The 22,725-nt window shown below is 39.0% G+C and overlaps 1 long non-coding RNA gene across 1 annotated transcript in view; it reads right to left on the bottom strand.

The window, feature by feature from the left end:
- Positions 1–6: 6 nt before the first annotated feature.
- The window catches only part of LOC139177028 (uncharacterized), an 82,956-nt gene continuing 60,237 nt past the window's right edge, over positions 7–22,725 (bottom strand). Inside the window, exons 3-4 of the long non-coding RNA XR_011561404.1 lie at positions 8,316–8,499; positions 7–4,838 (exon numbers count right to left, since the gene is read on the bottom strand). This is a non-coding gene — a long non-coding RNA (uncharacterized lncRNA). The remainder of the gene's footprint in view (positions 4,839–8,315; positions 8,500–22,725) is intronic.

Below are 22,725 nucleotides of genomic sequence, written 5' to 3'. Positions count from 1 at the left end.
AGAGTTAAAGACTTCAACACATAAGAGTTTCAGGAGACTTCAACACATGAGAATTCAGTTAAGACCATCTGGAAGCTCAGGCTTCCTCATGTCTCTACCAGGTTCTAAGCAGACTCTATTTTGAAGCCAAGAGATCAATCACAGCAGCCCCCATTTCTCAGAAGCCACATGAATGACTTAAAAAATTGATGATTTTCTGCCAAGAGCCAGAAGACCTAAGGGAGAGAAAGATTTTGACCACAAAATAAAGATCTCAGTTTTTTTTAACTCTTCCATGACAGAAATATGAGTTGAGAAAATACCCTAAACTAGAAAATCAAAATTGTAGGAATAAAAGTGACATTTTAAATTTGAGGCCCCAACAAGGTACAAAGAGAGAGCTCAAAGGAGAACGGAACAGGAGTTGAAAACTGAGAACAGGGAGCCACTACTCCTTGGGAAAACTTAAATTGTGTCCTCTCTCTGTTTCAACACGGAACTTCCCATGACAACACCCTCATCAAATCAAAGAATCAAAATAAAATTGGAAAGGACAGCTTACACCTGAATCGATGCAGATCTCCTCACGGTCAGAGAAGATGCTGGACAGCTGTCAATGTCATTTATAAGTAAAACAAAAGGAGGCTCACGAGCCTCCCTATATTCCCTGTGCACTCTGAACATTGCAGGTCTCCTCACTGTTTGCACAGTTTGAGTCAAACAGCTCAGCCTCCTGAAATATGAGCCCTAGATACATTTCATCAAAGCCAGATCATTCTGTGGATATCCATAGCCTGTTAGAGCTGGAGAGGATATTTATTACACTCATCAAATCCAGTGTTCTCCAGGTAGCCCATGCGATGTGAACAGCTTTCTCAGAAGAGGGTTTGTAGTAAAAAAGTTTGCAGAATGCAAACTTTACATGGTCTGTGGTTTGTTGTTTTTTGAACCCTGCATACTCCTCAGAGCCTCACTGTTGCTAAAATGTTTCATACATTTTTATAATATTAAAAGAAAAAAATGTTTCATACATTTTTATAATATTAATAGAACATATAATAAGTAGTATATAAACTTTAATATTTATCATATTAAATTTTATACATATCATATAATATATAATGTGATCTATTCATACATAGGTATTATATGTTAGTTACTCAATCATGTCTGACTCTTTGCAACCCCATGGACTGTAGCACGCCAGGCTCCTCAGTCCATGGAATTCTCCAGGCAAGAATACTGGAGTGGGTTGCCATTTCCTACTCCAGGGGATCTTCCCAACTCAGGGATCAAACCCAGGTCTCCTGCATCACAGGTAAGTTCTTTACTGTCTGAGCCACCAGGGAAACCCCAGGTATTATATACATAAACTTTACTATTTTAGCTTGAATACTCCATGGAGTATAAAGTTTTTTTACAACTTTCCTGACTTTCCAAATAGGGAAAGGAGTACGTGAAGGCCATATATTGTCACCCTGCTTATTTAACTTACATGCAGAGTACATCATGTGAAATGCCAGGCTGGATGAAGCACGATCTGGAATCAAGATTGCCAGGAGAAATATCAATAACCTCAGATATGCAGATGACACCACACTTATGGCAGAAAGCAAAGAACTAAAGAGCCTCTTGATGAAAGTGAAAGAGGAGAGTGAAAAAGCTGGCTTAAAACTCAACATTCAGAAAACTAAGATCATGGCATTCGGTCCCATGAGTTCATGGGAAATACATGGGGAAATGGTGGAAACAGTGACAGACTTTATTTTTTTGGGCTCCAAGATCACTGCAGATGGTGACTGCAGCCATGAAATTAAAAGACGCTTGCTCCTTGGAAGAAAAGTTAAGACCAATCTAGACAGCATATTAAAAAGCAAAGACATTACTTTGCCAACAAAGGTCTGTCTAGTCAAAGCTATAGTTTTTCCAGTGGTCATGTATGGATGTGAGAGTTGGACCATAAAGAAAGCTGAGCACCGAAGTATTGATGCTTTTGAACTGTGGTGTTGGAGAAGACTCTTGAGAGTCCCTTGGACTGCAAGGAGATCCAACCAGTCCATCCTAAAGGAGATCAGTCCTGAATATTCATTGGAAGGACTGATGCTGAAGCTGAAACTCCAATACTTTGGCCACCTGATGTGAAGAACTGATTCGTTGGAAAAGACTCTGATGTTGGGAAAGACTGAAGGCGGGAGGAGAATGGGATGACAGAGGATGAGATGGTTGGATGGCATCACTGACTCAATGGACACAAATGTGAGTAAACTCCAGGAGTTGGTGATGGACAGGGAGGCCTGGTGTGTTGCTGTCCATGGCGTCGCTAAGAGTCGGACATGACTTAGCGACTGAACTGAACTGACCCCAGAAGCACTGTTACAGAGACAGTTATTAGAGCACCTTGAGAAATGCAGATGTAGTCCAATTGCCTCATTTAACAGATTAAGAAACAAAGAACACAAGATTGATGCCACTTTCCCAGGGCAGTGCCAAGATCAGGACATAAATATCCCAATTCCCAGTGTCCTTTCTTCTATGTCACTGAACTTTTTCCTAGTGAACACTGATCTGTGGACTTGGACAGAAGGCCTCTGCAGATAATCAGACAAGAAATCTGAATCTTTGAGTTTGAATGTAACTTCTGACAATGATGTATTTAATCCTCATATAACATATACCAAATACTATACAAAATTTTGGATTTGGTCTATGAATGGAGTATTCAAATAAAGAAAAGAATTCTTATGAATTGAATATATTTAAATTCTCACATCAACAAAACTTTTCCACAGGTTAACAGAGTCTGGTCAATACATATTATCATGAACAGTAGCTCACAAAAGTGTAAGCAAGAACATGGACAAAGGAAACCTTTAGAAACACCAAATTCTCAGCTAGAATATCTGTCTCCTTGTTTTCTGACCACTTATGAAAAACACAATTTCAATTTCATTTTTTCTTTCTGTGAGAATAGGAGTACCAAAGCAATTATCCTTCAACTAAAAACTTTTTTTAAAAAGCAATAAAGAATGAAAATGCTTGAATAAATAGGTATTTTAAGCTTCTTAAAAAAAAAAAAAAAAAAACAGAAGCACCAGCTACATACAGGATGGTCCATTAAGCTGAATCTTAGAAAAACAAGTAGATTTTTAATATAAGCAGCTCTCAAATGTTTCATAAGATATACTTACACTATATTTTTTCTCTATATCTGGCAATTCTGCCTATGAAGAATACTCACTCTTGGTGAAAAGGCCTTCAGGAAAGTAACAGATAAATATGTCATTAGAAAGTAAAAGTTGAGACTTCCCTGGTGGTCCAGTGGCTAAGAATCGGTGCTCCCCACCCAGGAGACCCAAGTTCAATCCCTGGTCACAGAACTAGATCCCGCATGCCGAAACTAAGACAGCGCAGCCAAATAAATATATAAGAAAGTATAGCTTGAGAGTAAGGAAAAGCCAGAAAAGGCTCATTATCATGCAATAACTGAAGCTCATTTAAACTCAACCATCAGAGATGAGAGACTAAGGGATACATTTATGGATGAAATTACATTTCCCACATTCCCGATTTAAGCCTCAATGAAAACTACCAAAAGCCAACGTGTGTTTTAAAATGGAAGTCTGTATCTATGTCAGAGCAAACAAAAATTTTAAGAACTATTCCCTACATAACCCATGTATGGATTAGTTTCTTTGTGTGCGATTAAAACTGTTCAATATGTGTCTGCTCCAGACTGTGGCGTCAGTCCTGAGCTCCAAGCCTGGCATATGTTAGCATTCAGGAAACTTGTGAATAAATGAATGAATGAACAGTCAATTCCCACCTCATTTTTACATTGGCACCACTGACCAACATTAAGGAAAGAAAACTAAAATGCTTTCATGACCCAGACTGGTAAGGTAAGAGGTGTGCTGCTGGAGAAATTCACTAACAGTCCAGCGGTTAGGATTCCATACTTCCACTGCTGTGGGCCCAGGCTCAATCCCTGGTTAGGGAACTAAGATCCTGCAAGCCGCACTGCGTAGTGAAAAGAAAAAGAGAGAGAGTGATGTCCTGCTGGAATATATTAAGGAGCGGTAGAACACGCAGCAAACTGCACAGAGCTTGTCTCTCACCTGTGTGCAAACCCTGCTCAAGATAAGCAATACAGAGGGAAGAAAAGATACGGCGCTGAGCAAAACAATTAATAAAAGCTGACCAAGTGTACTAAGAATCCAAAATTGAAAAGACCATGAAATCTCATCACCACCATTGAGGGATAGGCCTGCCTTGAAAGGGGTGAAATGAACTGCATGGGGATGAACAACAGTTAAAACCATATTGCTAAAATACACTGGAGACGAGTAGCATCCTCATTCCAGAAATAGATACTTATTTATCCGTTTATGAACTATTTTTTTCTCTACTGAGTAATTAAAGATATAAAACTTACAGGTATTAAAGAATTATATCATTCAAGATGGACTTTAGTGTCCCAAGGAAAAAAAAATACCTTCCTATGAGAAAGTGATAAATTCCAAATATGAGAAGGCCATGATGAGAGTTAATCACATGCTTAAGTCCAAAGCCAGATTTCAGTGTTCCTGGGCCAGATTCATCAAGAATCAGACCTTCTTTGAGGACTTGATAATTCACTGCTGATTTAGCTCCCTACTGCGTTCCTGAAGTAGAAAAATGAGAGACCCAATGCAAGGTAGCCACGTGTAGGGCTATCCTTAATCCACCCTGCCAGTGTACATCTCCATCTTGTTTATTCTTCCTGGAAGCAGAAGCCAAGTCATGGGTAGGCCTGTGATGGGTAGAGAGGGATGGAGCAGAAGCAGGTAGGAAGAGCCTTAGTCCACGGTGCAGAACAACACCTGTGAAAAGAAAGAGGGAAGGCAGATTAGGTAGGAAGAGCCTTACTCCACGGTGCAGAACAACACCTGTGAAAAGAATGAGAGAAGGCAGGTTAGGTAGGAAAAGCCTTAGTCCACAGCAGTTTTGAGAAATTTCCACCAGACTGATGGCTGATTAAAAGTTGCGAGGTAAAGGAATCTTGTGTTAAGCAAACATATGCCAATACTAGTAGCCTCCATCATGTCGGGTCTTTACTGAAAGCAGCCCAGGAGAAGCCTGGCCTCAGCATGAGGGCAGTGGAGTAACCAGACTGGTGGCAGCTGGTGCTGTCCATCAACCACACTCTCAGCCGCAGGTCCTCCTGATGGAGAGCTTCGCTGTGCACCTCCACGGTCACTATGTCATCACAGACATATGCCAAGTGGCGTGGGGACTCTGGGTCAAATCATGTTGTATGCTGAGACATCTCAAATGTGACATGTTAATGAAAACTTTGCAAAATGTATTAACTGAGGCACTGCTTTCTGAAACAGACCATGCAAAACATAATTTACCACTTGCTACATGATTCAGTGTCTTTGCTTATAAGATTAATTATTAGACCCTCAGGTAATAACAATAATGTCCTCAGGAACCACTGGTGTGTATTAGCGCTTCTGCTAAGAGGTGTAAGTCTAGTTATTAGGCTGGTAACATTTTTGTCATTTTATAGTTTCATAATCCCCCCATCGGATGACCATCTGTCACTGCTTTATTTATGTTTGGCTGTGCTGGGTCTTCGCTGCCACACATGGGCTTTCTCCAGTTGCAACAGCAGAGCTCCTCTTCATGGCGGTGCGCTGGCTTCTCACTGCAGTGGCTTCTCTTGATGTGGGGCAGACATTCCAGGCACACAGGCTTCAGGAGCTGCGGTGCACGGCTCAGCAGTTACGGTGCCCGGGCTTAGTTGCTCCATGGTGTGAGCCTGGACCAGGGATGCAATCTGTGTCCCCTACGCTGGCAGGAGATTCCAATCCACCATACCACCGGGGAAGACCTGGCGCTGCTTTCCGCTGTTAAATGTTCCTACCTCTACAAGTCCTCCCTGTTTATGGTACAATTTTGGTATAAAAATGTCCAATTTAATATAAAAATAGAAAGAATGGTATGAATGAGATTCCCAGATAATCACCAGCTTCCACAACTATTAACACTTGACTAATCTTGTTTCGTTTCTACTCCACCCATCTCCCCCTCCTTTAAAATATTCAGAAGCAAATCCCCAGACATCACATTATTTGATTGTAAATATTTTGGTATATATTTACTGTAAATATATATCTATATGCGTTTATATCTTTATAATATATTTTCTATATCAATACAGTAAATAATATATTTCAGACTATATATACTGTAAATATTTCAGTATATAGTTTTTAAAACATAGCATCACTATTTCAAAAGAACCATACTACCATTGTCAAGACATTTTAATAATAATTACTTACCATCAAATATCCAAATATTCATATTTCTCCAATCGGCTCACAAATTTTACATGTGCTTTTTCAACAAGGAGCCAAATTAGACCCACACATTGCTATTAACTGACATATCTTTTTTAATCTACATTTCCCCTCCCTCTCTTTTTCCTCCTCTTCTGTTGGTAACATACTTGTTGACTATAACAAGTCGCTTTTCCTGTAGCATTTGCACCTCATAGATTTTGCTGATTTTATCTCTGTGAAGGCATTTTAAGGTATTATTCATTCCTCCTGTATTTCTTATAAAAGGATCTACATCCTTGAGTAGATTGTCCAGTAGACTTACTGTAAATATATATTTTATATTTATGTTTATAATATAAATGCATATAAATATACAAAATATATTTACAGTAAATATATGCCATGGTATATATTGGTAGGCTCACAGGGAAAATATTCCAAACTTCTTGAAAGTCTCTCAGTTTGGCTTTAGGCTTTATACTTGAATGGAGTGTAGCTGAGTATAATACACCTTCCTCATTATTTTCCTTTTGCTACTTTTTGCAAATCACAAATTTGGGTAGTAATTACCAGAATCAGGCTTCCAACCCATGTCTGTTCTGGGTATTTCTAAGTTTAGTCTTTTGGAGAGGAATCATACTACAGAGACAGCTGATTGAGAGATATCAAAATTCTGATTCTTTCATTCACTCTTACCTTTTACAAACCACTTAAATATAAATTATTCCAATTCCTCATCTGTAAAGCAAGGAAATAAGAACTAAGGTTTTCTCCTATTTCAACAAAGTCACATGAACAAAGACCATATGTCTTTCTCAAAAAAATTATTTCTAAGAATGAATTCATTCACGAGCTATAATCTGATCCCATCTTAGGTGAGAAAAACTCCATGTATAATGAATTCAGGTGACCACTACCACTCCTGCCACTGAATCTTAGGAGCCACAAACATAAAAGATAAAAGTTTAATGTTGAAAGCAATAATACAATTGAGAGTAATTTTTATTGTTTACAGTAAATTTGCTAAAGATGTATATTATTTTACCAAGCAATTTTATCATTAAAAGCTAATAAAATATTTTTACCTGCGAATACATATATTTTTTAATCTTGAGATTCGATTAACTTATTCGTTTATTGAGATATGATTGACAAAAATATATATATTTAAATAGTATGTGGTTTTTTGAAGATGTAAAACATTCTGACTTAATATACATGTATAGTGAAATGATTATGATAATCAAGTTAACACACATTAATTTACACACATAGTTATCTTTGTGTGTGCATGGTATGAACATTTAAGATCTACCATCTTAGCAACTTAAAGCATACAATACAATATTGCCAATGTAGTCAACATGCTGTACGTTAGATTCCAGAATTTATTCATCTTAAAACTGAAAAATTTGTACCCTTTGACCAACAACTTCCTATTCCCTCCCACCCCCAGACCCTGTCAGCCACCATTCTACTCTCTGAGTCCTCTGAGTTCACATTCTCAGATTGCACACAAGTGAGAACAGGCAGTCTGTCTTTCTGCGTTTGGTGTATCCCACTTATAATGTCCTCCAGGTTCATCCATGTCACCACAAATGTCAGGAATTCTTTATTTTATTGCTGAATAACATTCCATTGTAGATACATTTTATTTATCCATTTATCCACTGACAGAAATGTAGGTAGTTTCCATATCTTGGCTATTGTGAATAATGTTGGAAGGAACATGAGGATACAGATACCTCTTTAAGATACAGATTTCATTTCCTTTGGGCATATATCCAGAAGTGGGATTGCTAGATCATATGGTAGTTTTATTTTTAACTTTTTTAAGAACTTCTGTACTGTTTTCCATAATGACTGTACCAATTTACATTCCTACCAACCATGTATGAGGATTTCCTATTCTCCAAACTCCAACCAGTGTTTGTTATCTCTTGTCTTTATAACCATCTTAACATCTTTGACAGAGAAGGCAATGGCACCCCACTCCAGTACTCTTACCTGGAAAATCCCATGGGTGGAGGAGCCTGGTAGGCTGCAGTCCGTGGGGTCGCGAAGAGTCAGTCACGACTGAGGGACTTCACTTTCACTTTTCACTTTCATGCATTGGAGAAGGAAATGGCAACCCATTCCAGTGTTCTTGCCTGGAGAATCCCAGGGATAGCAGAGCCTGGTGGGCTGCTGTCTATGGGGTCACAGAGTCAGACATGATTGAAGCAACTTAGTTTAACATCTTTGAGGTAATATCTCACTATGGTTTTGATTTGCATTTACATGATGAATAGTAATAAGCACTTTTTCATATATCTATTTGTCATTTGTATGTCTTCTTAGGAAAAATGTCTATTCAGGTCTTCTGCCTGTTTTCTAATCAGGTTACTTGGTTTTTACTATTGAGTTGTATGAAGTGATGTGAAGTTGCTCAGTCGTGTCTGACTCTGCGACCCCATGGACTGCAGCCCACCAGGCTCCTCCATCCATGGGATTCTCCAGGCAAGAATACTGGAGTGGGTTGCCATTTCCTTCTCCAGGGGATCTTCCCGACCCAGGGATCGAACCCAGGTCTCCCACATTGCAGGCAGATGCTTTAACCTCTGAGCCACCAGGGAAGCCTGGTGAGTTGTATGAGTACCTTATATTTCTTGGATATTAACCTCCTACTGGATAGATATTTGCAAATATTTTTCTCCCATTCCATAGGTTGCTTTTTCATTTTATTGACTGTTTCTTTTGCTGTACAGAAGTTTGATGTAGACCCACTGCTGATTTTTGTTACTTGTATTTTTGATGTCATATCCAAAACATTGTTGCCAACACCAGTGTCAAAGGGCTTTTTCCCATGCTTTCACCTAGGGGTTTTATGCTTTCATGTCTTACATTTTAGTTCTTAATCTATTTTGAGTTAATTTTGTGAGTGGTGTAAAATGGGGGGTCCAATTTCATTTTTTTGCATGTGAATATTCAGTTTTCTCAACACAATTTATTGAAGAGACTATTCTTCCTCCATAGAGTATTCTTGGCTCCCCTGTTAATTATGACTTGACTATGTATGTTTGGCAAAAGGGTTGGACACAACTTAGTGACTTAACAACAAGTGGGTTGATTTCTGGGCTCTTGATTCTGTTCCATTAGTCTATACATGAGGCACAGGCAGGCACAACTCCTGCAGATCAGGTAACAAATGGTGTTTCTGGCAGGGCCAAGGCCAAAGAAGGATGTAATCATATTTGCAGAAAAAGGAGCTGTTTCTGGGTCTAGCTGGGATGATGGCTGGCAGTTAAGCAGCCTGCGCCATGGGTTTGCCTTCTCAAAACAGCCCTCATTGGTCTTTGTGCTTCAGTGGTATTTAACAGTCTCCTACCTCAATTCCAAATCCTCCACTAAGACACTCTTGCCCAAGATGGCTGCAAATTATGATTGCTGAGCAGAAATACAAATGCGGGACTCACACCATCTTGCTGACATCACTCTGTAAAAATATTATTTGCTAAAATTTTGATTTCACCTTTTAGAATTAGGTTGTGTGCATGTGTGCCTTTCTGCCTGATTTAACATCTGTCCAGGTTTTACCCAAAGAAATCCTTCCAGGGCATGTTTATAAGAGATTCTAATCAAAATTTAAATAAGCATTCTTCATTAGTGAAACCAAGAACATGTTTCTTAACTTTTCTAAAACTTCTAACACAACTAAAACTTATATATACCAGAAAACAGAAACTTCTGCAGACTAGCATCATCTAAAGCAAATCTTTGAAGATGAGGGTAGGGCAACAACTGGGTAATGAACCATACAGAGCTGGCTTTGAGATGCACTCCATTTGAAAAGAGCATTGTCAAGCTGACAGAAGCATTTGTCTCGGTAAATATTCTTCTTCATTCCTAAGGCATTCAACCATGAGAAGGTGAGCACCGACAGCAGTCTAAAAGTCTCTAATGAATACTTGTAACACCCAGGCTGAAAGATTCTTGATCTATCTGCCCCTTGTGAAAAATGGCAAGAACTGGAGATGGGGGTTAAAAATGAGGGAGGCTTCCACTTCGAACCATGATGGGCCAGCCTGCAGCAAAAATGAACCTCTCACCAAGAAAATCTTTAAAAGATGAATAAAATACAGAAAACATCAAGTTGCAGATATCAGAGAGCTACCAAGGCAGCCAGAACTCAAGGAACGTGTTACTGGAGAGAAACGAAGCCCAGAGAAGTGGCCTTAACATTCTGGGGCCCTTTTCCTTTAGGCATTTGATAATTCGTGTGATACACAGGCCAGAAGGGTTTTTTAATCCAAAATAAGGAGGGCATATGCCCCCAGTTTATGTAATGATGCCAACCTAACTTTCATATTAAAATCTGAACAGAACATTGCAAGAAAAGTCTAGTATCCATCATGAACATAGTTGCAAAATTGATTTCAATAAACCATGAATATATTAAAAATGTAATACATTTCAAGCTGTTGAAATTTATTCCAGGAATGCAACATTGCTCCCACGGCCAAAGAAAGAAAGAAAGGAGTGGGGAGGAAAAGAAGGAAGGATGGAAGAAGAGGGAGGGAGAAGGAAAAGAAAAAAGGGAGGGAGGGGAAAAGTCAAACAATTCACTACACTACAAGAAGAAAAGAAAAAAGAAAGATCTTCTTGAAAGATGTCAGAAAAAGCACTTGAAAAAATTCATTATAGAATGAATAGAAGAATCTGACATTAGTTTGATATTGAGATTCATCTACAAAAATACCTACAACAAACATCATGTTTAACAGCAAAATATTGAAACCTCACCTCCTATGATCAGGAATATGATAAAACCCTCTCTCACCTCGTCTCCTCCACTGTAGTCTAGGTCCTTGGCTGCGCACAGAGGTAAGTAAAACAACAACCAAAGCATAAAAATGGAAAAGTAAATATTCCTGTGATTGGACACAGACCGTACAGTTGTTTATCTGGCATATCCAAACATATTCCACAGAAAAACTATTAAAATGAATAAGTGAATCTAGAAAAATTGCTCATTAAAGTCAGAATGAAAAAGTCTCATTATTATCTACCAGGAAGAAGTAGAAAATGAGTTTTTTAAATGATAGTTATAAAAGCATAAAGAATACTTACAGATTACCCTAACAAAATGTATACAATACTTCACAGAAAACTGAAGACATTATTGAGAGAAAATGTAAAAGAGCCAAACAAATAGGACAATGTTTATGAATTTTATATATTAGAGAGATAATAATCATTTCTAAACTGATACGTTCATTCAATACAATCCAAAAAAAATCCCAGCTGTATTTTTATATTGTGTAAATTGAAAACTGATATTAAAATATGTATGTGAATTTAAAATCCACAGATACTGAAGACAATTTTTAAAGTAAACAAAGTTGAAGGATTCACATTACTAGGTATTAAGACTTGTTATAGAGAGGAAGGTTCAAGAAGAAGGGGACATATGTACATCTATGGCTGATTCATGCTGATGAATGACAGGAAGCAATGCAATAGTGTAAAGCAATTATCTTTCAATTAAAAATAAATTTTAAAAAAGAATTTCTATTAAAAAAAGACTTCTTATAGGAAGGGATGATCAAGAGGGAGGGGACAGGTGTATACCTATGGCCGATTCATGTGGGTGTATGGCAGAAACCATCACAGTATTGTAAAATAACTATCTTCCAATTAAAAATAGAATTTTTTAAAAGACTTATAAAACTATAGTAATTAAGACAATGTGGCATAACACAAAGATAGAAAAATATTCCAATTAAATGGAATAGAGTTCAAAAGCATAGCTATATAATTGGTAAACATGTGGGAACACTTCAATAAAGTGCTAGAAAGAAAGGTCCTTTCAACACAAGGAAATGTATCACTCGGATTTCAACATGGAAAAATTATTCTCAACCCCTCTTCATACAACACACAAAAGCGTTCTAGAAGTCTTAAAGATCTAAAGACTAAAGGCAAAATGATAAAGCTTTCATGATAAAAACATAGGGGAAAAATACTGATGAGCTTGGAATTATTTTCAAAAACATATGCCACAAATTACTCTTATCTAGAATGTTTATATGTCAGTGTGTGTATATAGGCTATACAAAAAGACAGACAATGCAATAGAAAAAGTTAACATACACTTTACCTCCCTCTCCCCCCAAATAAGATATCCAAAGGCAAATAAACAAATGAATAGGTTAAAACCTCATCAGTTCAGTTCAGTCGCTCAGTCGTGTCTGACTCTTTGGGACCCCATGAACTGCAACATGCCAGGCCTCCCTGTCCATCATCAACTCCCAGAGTTCACTCAAACTCACATCCATCGAGTCGGTGGTGCCATCCAGCCACCTCATCCTCTGTCATCCCCTTCTCCTCCTGCCCCCAATCCCTCCCAGCATCAGAGTCTTTTCCAGTGAGTCAACTCTTCGCATGAGGTGGCCAAAGTACTGGAGTTTCAGCTTTAGCATCATTCCTTCCAAAGAAATCCCAGGTCTGATCTTCTTCAGAATGGACTGGTTGGATCTCCTTGCAGTCCAAGGGACTCTCAGGAGTCTTCTCCAACACCACAGTTCAAAAGTATCAATTCTTCTGTGCTCAGCTTTCTTTATAGTCCAACTCTCACATCCATACATGACTACTGGAAAAACCATAGCCTTGACTAGACAGACCTTTGTTGACAAAGTAACATCTCTGCTTTTCAATATGCTGTCTAGGTTTCATCAAGAATATACAAATGAAAATTAAAACCACAATGATACACCACTGTACACAAACTGGAAGAGCTAGAAATAAACAATACAAAAAATACTAGCATTCCTAAAGCTCTGGTGAGGATGTGAACAACTGGAGATGGCATGAATCGCAGGAGTATCAATTGGCACAAACACACGGGAAAACTCTTTGGCACTGTTGATAAATGAAAACTACTTTGTGTGTATTGCAGGACTGAACAAAGGAGAAAATACATAGATATTATTGTGAGTCCAGTTTCTTGCTACAGAAGAAGTAAGAAACAGGTACTGAAAAAAAAAAAAAAAGAAACAGGTACTGAACGAGCAAAGTCAAAGGACACTATTGAATGGACTGCAATAGAAGCAACAGAAAAATATGCCTTCACCTGTTTCTAGTGAAGGACCCAAAGCCAGTGACACCCCAGAAGGACTGGATTCCAGGCCTCGGTTTCTAAATGCCACTCCTCTCTCTTGTGAAAGTTGTGGGGTAGCCACCAGATGAGCCTGGAACACCTCAGCATCAGGCAAGAATCATGATTGGATGCTTAAGGTAAATTGGGGGAAAGATTTGGGGGAAAAAATGAGGACATTTACAAAGCATTTGAGTATCTTCCAACACTTTTTAGGTAATTACAAAATAAAATAAATTTATAGTGGAAAAAATAGGTAACAACCTAACCAAGTAATCAAAATGAGGATCACAAAGAGGCAAAACATCAACAAAAAGATGCAGATGTAATTGCATGAGGACACATACACTTATGTGGTATTCAATCCCAAACCTCAATCCATTCACGAGGAAACATCAAAGACACCCAAACTGAGGAATATTCTAGAAAATATCTGGCCGGTAATTTTCATGAAAGGCCAAAGAAGGCTGAGGAACTCTTCTTGATCAAAAGAGACTACGGAGACATGACAATTATATGTAATATGAGATCCTGAACTGGATCCTTTATTATAAAAATAGCTTTAAGAAGGATATTATGGAACAATTGATATACTTGGAATATGACCTATAGAATAGGCAGCAGTATTGTTTGATGTTAAGTTCCCTGAATTTGATAACTCTACTGTGGTTAGCAAGTAAATATCTTTGCATACAACCTTCATTCAAATGATTCAAAAAATATATTGTATATAACATATTGACCAAGTTCAGTCGCTCAGTTGTGTCCAACTCTGCAACCCCATGAATCGCAGCACGCCAGGCCTCCCTGTCCATCACCAACTCCCGGAGTTCACTCAGACTCACATCCATCGAGTCAGTGATGCCATCCAGCCATCTTATCCTCTGTCGTCCCCTTCTCCTCCTGCCCCCAATCCCTCCCAGCATCAGAGTCTTTTCCAACAAGTCAACTCTTCGCATGAGGTGGCCAAAGGACTGGAGTTTCAGCCTTAGCATCATTCCTTCCAAAGAAATCCCAGGGCTGATCTCCTTCAGAATGGACTGGTTGGATCTCCTTGCAGTCCAAGGGACTCTCAAGAGTCTTCTCCAACACCACAGTTCAAAAGCATCAATTCTTCGGCACTCAGCCTTCTTCACAGTCCAACTCTCACATCCATACATGACCACAGGAAAAACCATAGCCTTGACTAGAGGGACCTTTGTTGGCAAAGTAATGTCTCTGCTTTTGAATATGCTATCTAGGTTGGTCATAACTTTCCTTCCAAGGAGTAAATGTCTTTTAATTTCATGGCTGCAGTCACCATCTGCAGTGATTTTGAAGCCCAAAAAAATAAAGTCTGACACTGTTTCCACTGTTTCCCCATCTATTTCCCATGAAGTGATGGGACTAGATGCCATGATCTTCATTTTCTGAATGTTGAGCTTTAAGCCAACTTTTTCACTCTCCTCTTTCACTTTCATCAAGAGGCTTTTTAGTTCCTCTTCGCTTTCTGCCATAACGGTGGTGTCATCTGCATATCTGAAGTTACTGATATTTCTCCCGGCAATCTTGATTCCAACTTGTGCTTCTTCCAGCCCAGTGTTTCTCATGATGTACTCTGCATAGAAGTTAAATAAGCAGGGTGACAATATACAGCCTTGACGTACTCCTTTTCCTATTTGGAACCAGTCTGTTGTTCCATATCCAGTTCTAACTGTTGCTTCCTGACCTGCATACAGGTTTCTCAAGAGGCAGGTCAGGTGGTCTGGTATTCCCATCTCTTTCAGAATTTTCCACAGTTTATTGTGATCCACACAGTCAAAGGCTTTGGCACACAGACATAAGTAATAAATGGATGATTTGTTCGTAGAAAATATATAAGAAATTTCTTTCATTTCAGTTACTCTTTTCTCTGACCCAATTATTTCTTTCATTTAATTTTAATTATTGCTTTTTCTGACTTTCTTTAATGCTTTCTTTCAAATTTTTCATTCAAATCTATTCTCCCTTGGGACCATTTTAATTTATTAGCCATTTCTGACATTATCTGAGCCAACTCTAATGGACACTTCTTGTTTTTGTCCATTTTTGTTCTTAATATTTGAATATCCCACTTTAAGTGTTTTCTTTTAAAATTCTCCATGCTATTTTGGGGTGCTATGGCACAGTTTTATTCTGCTTCAGAGGAGATTTTTGCTGGCAATTTTTGTCAACTGAGATGTGTTGATTCTCAATTTCTGTTTTCTTCTTCCACTAATTTTGAATGGAGTTGGTCTTATTTTCATTTTTTCTAGGCATTTCACGTAAAAAGTTCCTACAAGAGTCCCTCTCTGTCAATGTAATGAGTTGCACTTTCCTCAATGATTGATATGTTTTTGGTGGTAATGAATGGGGAGAGAGACAGCTGATGTATTTTTTGAGCTTGGGTAAATTTCCCCATTTACCAGTACTTTGGCCACCACGAGAAAAGCCAACTCATTGGAAAAGACCCTGATGCTGGGAAATATAGAAAGCAGGAGGAGAAGGGGTCAACAGAGGATGAGGTAGTTAGATAGCATCATTGACTCAGTGGACCTGAGTTTGAGCAAACTCCAGGAGATAGTGAAAGACAGGGAAGCTTGGCGTGCTACACTCCATTGCAAAGAGGTTTTGCAAAGGGGTTGCAAAGAGTTGGGCACAACTTAGCAAATGAACAACAAAAACAACCTCTATTTGCAGTATACTGTAAAAATAGTCAAAAGACACTACTCTTAACTGTAAACAATTTTTAAATATATATTAAATAATTAATATGAAATCAAAGATGGCTTAATTTCAAAAGTCTTTAATCATTAATTACATGAAGAAGTCAATTTAATAAATGATTTGGAAATAGTAAAATGAAAAGTCAGCCACAAAGCCTGGAACCTGGCACAGTGCCTGACACAGTGTCCCACACACAGGTGTCACACAAAAAATCAATATAGGAAAGAAACATCACCCCCTGCTCAGAGCCTTCTAACTGCTTCTCATCTCACTGCAAATGAAATCAAAGGCTCTTAAAATGGCCTACAAAGTCCCCTCTGCCTCGTTTCTCACTCCTGTACCTGCGATACTCATATCTGACCTCCTTGTGGTTCCTGGAATATTCCATGTGCACTTGGGCTATGGTGCTTCCTTTTCTCTACACCTCGGGTTTCTTCACCCAGATCCCTGCATAGTTTTCTCCCTCTGAGGTCTGCACTTGAATGCCAGCTCTTCAGGGAAACTCCCTTCACCACTGTCTTTCGGTTTTCAACCTTTCATCCACACACCCTTCCCTGCTTTTTTCTCCTTTACCTTTATCATCATTTAACGCATTATAATTCCCCCTTTTCATCTATTTTATTCCTTGTCTCTCAACACCAGATCACCCTTGAATATTGAGAGAATATAAACTCCAAGAAGGCAATAATTTAAGCCTGCATTTTTCACTCAGATCCCAGAGCATTATGCCCTCTTATAATGGCTACACGCATGAAAGAATTAATAAGTAAAAGGATAGAAGAATGAATGACAACCAGAAGGTTGAGTCTGGAGAGTTGGAGAGAAGCCAGATGATGAGGTTATGGGATGTAGATCTTGTTCTAAATGCAATAGTAAGTCACCAGATACTCTCAGTGGAAAATGTTAAGAAAAAATTTATACTAAGAGTGACTAGAGGGAGCGGGGAGTAGGCAGTAGCCCAATATTGGAGCCTCCAGTCAAGATGATGGCTGCAGAGCTAGAATGAAATAAGAAATTGTCAAGCTGGTGTGATGCCATGGATGCCAACGGGAGAGACTGGTTCAAAGATGAGGAAATAGTGCCGGGCTGTCCCCTGAACACGGAGGGAGTGTAGACTAAAGAAGTCTCATTGCATTTAAGGGCACGGAAGTCCTCACTTTCCTCAGCAGAAGGAGAAACTTCAAAGCTACTCACAGAAGACATAGTCTCAGGAAACCAAGCTGAGAATACCTGGGAAATCGATATTGCAGATAAGTTGGCTTTGAGAAGAGATGGCAATGGTTTTTAAATCAAAAGTATATTGATCACACATGGAGGTTGGAAGGAAATGGCCGGCATATCAAATCCTGTTCCCTTCTCATGCCATCTTACAAACAACCCTCAGTCCAATTCCACTCTTGATTCTCCACAGAATGCCCTTGAGAAATAGGAAGTAGCTCAACCTTACCTAAGTCACTCATTCTACTGTTTAACCCTAGCTTTCTGCACTAATGCCCTGAAATCCTAGGTAAATCCTCTAGACCACAGCCTATTCTGGGACCATAATCTCTTCTCACCGCAGGATCAAACCAACTATCTCTTCAAATACAGCCAGGTTTTATTTTGCCTTCTTAGTACATTGAATATAGAAGTTGACATCAGAGTCTGAAAGGGTAATTGTACGTGATTATATTTCTCTAACACTAATTTCAAAAGCCCACATAAACCATAATTTGCTGTGTCTTTGCAGATGTTATCTTGTGTGGTTTATAATCCATTAATTATTATGTTGCTCAAATGTTCTTATAAATTTTCTGGGTCTGCCTACATACGTCATTTGAAAGTTACTCTCAGGTATACTTTTTATAACCTTCAGTCATCTTCTTGAGTTCCAATGTTACTAATTTTTAAGAAAATGAAAGAAGAAAATCTGCAATAAACAATGGTAGAGGTGCTTTCAGAGAAGGCAATGGCACCCCACTCCAGTATTCTGGTGGGCTGCAGTCCATGGGGTCGCGAAGAGTCGGACACAACTGAGCAACTTCACTTTCACTTTTCACTTTCATGCATTGGTGAAGGAAATGGCAACCCACTCCAGTGTTCTTGCCTGGAGAATCCCAGGGATGGGGGAGCCTTGTGGGCTGTTGTCTATGGGGTCGCACAAAGTCGGACACGACTGAAGTGACTTAGCAGCAGCAGCAGCAGCAGCCTATGACCAAGCTAGACAGCATATTAAAAAGCAGAGACATTACTTTGCCAACAAAGGTCCATCTAGTCAAAGCTATTGTTTTTCCAGTGGTCATATATGGATGTGAGAGTTGGACCATAAAGAAGGCTGAGCACTGAAGAATTGATGCTTTTGAACTGTGGTGTTGGAGAAGACTCTTGAGAGTCCCTTAGGCTGCAAGGAGATCCAACCAGTCCATCCTAAAGGAAATCAGTCCTGAATATTCATTGGAAGGACTGATGCTGAAGCTGAAACTCCAATACTTTGGCCACCTGATGAGAAGAGCTGACTCACTGGAAAATACCCGATGCTGGGAAATATTGAAGGCAGGAGGAGAAGGGGACAATAGAGGATGAGATGGTTGGATGGCATCACCAACTCGATGGACGTGAGTTTGAGTAAGCTCCGGGAGTTGGTGATGGACAGGGAGGCCTGGCGTGCTGCAATTCATGGGGTCGCAAAGAGTCAAACACGACTGAGGGACTGAACTGAACTGAGCCACATTCTGCTACTGAGCATTTGAGACGTGACTAGTCTGAAAAACTAAATCTTAATCTAATTTAATTTTCACTAATTTAAAGAGCCACATGTGGCTACCACAGTGGACAGTGAAGCTTTAAGTGAATCACACATGCTCAGTCCATCCTTTTGAAAGCTAGAAGCATATTCTTGAGGTGTGCGTGTTTGTGTTCAGTCACTTCATTCGTGTCTGACTCTTTGTGACCCTGTGGACTATAGCCCACCAGGCTCCTCTGTCCATGGGATTCTTCAGGCAAGAATACTGGAGTGGGTTGCCATGCCCTCCTCCAGGGGATCTTCCCAACCCAGGAATCAAACCTGTGTCTCTTAAGTCTCCTGCATTGGCATGCGGGTTCTTTACCACCTGGGAAGCCCCATATTCTTGATAGGCCCCTACAGTGTTAGAAATAAATTAATTCAAACACCAGTGTGAGGTGTTCAGCATCAGCCTGAGGCAGGAATGTAGTAGAGTTGGCTGGAGAAATACACTAACCACTACCACCCCCTCCAAACACACATACACACACTTCCACTTCCGTCATCCATACCTTTCCCTCAGAATGTTCAAAAGATAATGTTTCTGCAAGCCCTGGGACTGAGTCTTATTACTCTCAGTATATCCATTTCTTAGAGGGCCTGGCACAGAGTCGCCACTGAAGTGAATGCATATACAGCAATGCATTTACGCTGTTTTTTCATTTAGGTACAATTACATGTATGTAGCACAATACCAAACATCACGCATACATAGACATGACCATGATTAGGGTTTTCTCATATCCCAGTTTAACCTGGGCAATAAATATCAGGTTAAACTTACTATCCCAGTGTCCCCATTTGGATTCTCATCCTTTGAGTCTCAAAAGTATCACTTGAACTCTATCAGATCCCCGTTCTTTATCAACTCTCCAGAGACATATATATACAAATATAATTGCTACAATTTGGAATAGCCAATTTATTATTACTATGATTATTATTAAATTCTCCTTCTTGGTCTGATCATTTTAAATGTACATTAGAGGTATTTCTTGATTAACTACAGTATGTTCTGATTAAGTAAAAGAAAATAATGTTGAAGTACAAGAGCCATTCGGTTTCCATAAAAATTGAAGACTTGACTCAAGTCATAATTAAAAAGGAATTATGTACAAAATTAACACTGAACGGTGAAATGAAACCCTGTTGCCACCCCATGTTGTTGCAAAGAACACTAAAACAAGTTGAGAAACCACTTCAAAACCAGGCATGGTGTGCTTGCACTTAAGGACACCCCTAAATCTGCCCATGGCCAAGTTACCTGGCAGATCAGACCAGAATTAGAATTCTTGTGTTGAACATTATTCAAGCTAATTTGAAATGTAATTGCATAATCACATCAATATAGTCAAAGAAATGCAGTTTTTACCGACAAGGTATAATCATTTTCTAATTACCAATTAAGAACTCTCCACAGTTTATTAGAAATGGAGAATTACAGTATGTGAATTAACCCAGTTGCCCTCTGGAAGTCCTCGGGTGACAGAAATATAAATAATTCACTGTGAAACCCTGGCTGTAATTAGTATCCTGAAACCAAAATTCATGCCCCCATGCTTTCTACCCTCTCATCTTCAATACCAATTAAATTTATTTAATCCAAGTTCCAAGGGAGAATAATATTGATCCCAGTGGCTCTGATCAGTGTGTTTGTTGTAACTGCCAGTGAGGGGCCAACTTCTGTAAATACTAGTTGCTCAAAAATGGTCCATGTGCACAATGAAATTTAAAGTACAGCTAAGAGTTCCTGAGTAACCAGTTAAAATAGTTGCCTAGATGTATATGATGCCTGAATGCTGGATGAGCAGTCAGAGCACCTGGATTCTAGCCTGAGCTTCCCTCTCAAATGGTCTGAACCCCCAGGTTCCTCATGTACAGAGTCAGCATAATTACCCCGAACTACATATCACACAAGGTTAGAAGGGCTCAAACAAAGGAAATAAAGTGTGTGGAAGTGCTCTATAAAATGAGTCTCACTATACACATGCAATCAAATATGTTACGGTGTTCTTTAAGTAGAACTGCAGTGATAGCAGTCCTTCTCTAGGAATCAGCATGCTCAGTGAAACTGGTAAGTATCCCTTGCTAGCCTGAGGGGTCTCTGTTTCCTCAGCCCAAGAATGCTCTTTGAGAGACCTGTCTCTGCCTTTGGAGTTTCCAGTCCAGCCCTCCACCTCCCACCTCTAAGAGTGTCAAAAGTTGCCCCCCAAAATCCTGCTGGCAAGATCAGCTTTGTGTTTTCTGCATTCCCTATGCACCTCAATACAACAGGGCATTTTGTTCTGCCTCCCACAACATTTTGACCAAAGCCCCTAGCTGCCATTATATGTCCAGATCAGTGCAAATTTCCATGGGAAAAATCTCTGCCATAGTTATTGCTACTGCAGTCCCTGCATGACCAGGAAAGGCTGCTGGTTACTCTCTCCCCCAAAATAGAACTGTGTCTGTGTAAGTTCCCAGGTCACACCCAGAATCAGGACATGCCCCTCCCTCAAATTTAAAAGAAAAAAAAAGCTGGAGATCGCTACCTCACTTCTCCTTCCTGGAATTTTTGTTCCTCTAATCCCTGTGCCCCCACAACTCTCTGATATTTTCCACAAAAAAAAAAAAAAATTATTTTTTAAGGCTTTTTTTAATCCCGATACACACTTGCCTGCTGTGTCCTGTTACATCATTCCTGGGGATGGAAGTCATATCAAGATCTTTTTAATTCTGTACTAATAAATTTTGCACACATCCTTTAAGGAAGTTTTAAAAATTAAACCTCAATTTTACTTAAATCTTGAGGCTCCAATTTTCTCCAATGAATGGTATATTTAACCTTGAATCCTAATTGATGGTTTTTTCAGAAAATGGTATTATTTCAACAGATTCTCTAGCACAGGTACAAGGAGATTGACACCAGAAGTGTTTGGCATCAACACTGTTACATCACATGGAATGGCCACTCATGGGATCACCTATAAGATTCTTTTTGACCTTGACTTAGAAAAAATATTAACCATAGGATTATATTGAGATTATATGATACCTTTTCCATAGAAGTGAAAATAAAATTAAACACATTGCTTATGCATTATTAAGTATTGTGTGGTAATTCCCTCCATACATCTAATAAAGAAATATATGTACAGAGAGGTAGAGTAAATTGCCCAAGAGTACAGAATTACCTGATGGAAAGGTTTCAAAATAAATGAACCCAGATACAAGGTTGTCCTTCTTAGAGGACTGACTCCTACCTCTATCTGATGGCAATAAATGTCCCTCCCCCCAAAATTAATAATTCAATCCTTCTAGTGTGAATAAGTAATGGCTTTTGGTCAGTCCTATCAAATTATTAATTTTAAAACTCTAAGTATGATCAACAAAAGAGACAGCTAAGAAATGTTTGAACTTAGTAGTAAGTCAGATGAGTTAAAACCCAGAAACCTCGAGAACATTCTCTAAGGTGCTAAAGCACTTCCCACCAATTGAGAATGATGAAAAATGCACCAATTCATAAATAATTACTAATACAAAGAATCCCTCCTCTTTAACGTTGGGAGCATATTTGAAGAGGGCACAGATGAATCCGTGTGGGATGCCCGTGGGCAGAGACACAAAGGCACGTCAAGTAGCTACCGACACGCAGGGAACCAACGGCACACTTAAACAGCCTCAAGTGCTGCTCCCAGTACAGCTGTTTATTTAATGAGATAAAATGAATTCCAGGTCATGATAAAAATAAATAAATAATGCTCTTCACTTTGTATTACCTAGAAAATTGCTTGTGGAAATATCACAAAAGAAAAGCA

This window comes from Bos indicus, chromosome 18, assembly GCF_029378745.1.
Source record: "Bos indicus isolate NIAB-ARS_2022 breed Sahiwal x Tharparkar chromosome 18, NIAB-ARS_B.indTharparkar_mat_pri_1.0, whole genome shotgun sequence".
Taxonomy (NCBI): domain Eukaryota; kingdom Metazoa; phylum Chordata; class Mammalia; order Artiodactyla; family Bovidae; genus Bos; species Bos indicus.
This window is presented reverse-complemented; position numbering and strand designations above follow the sequence as displayed.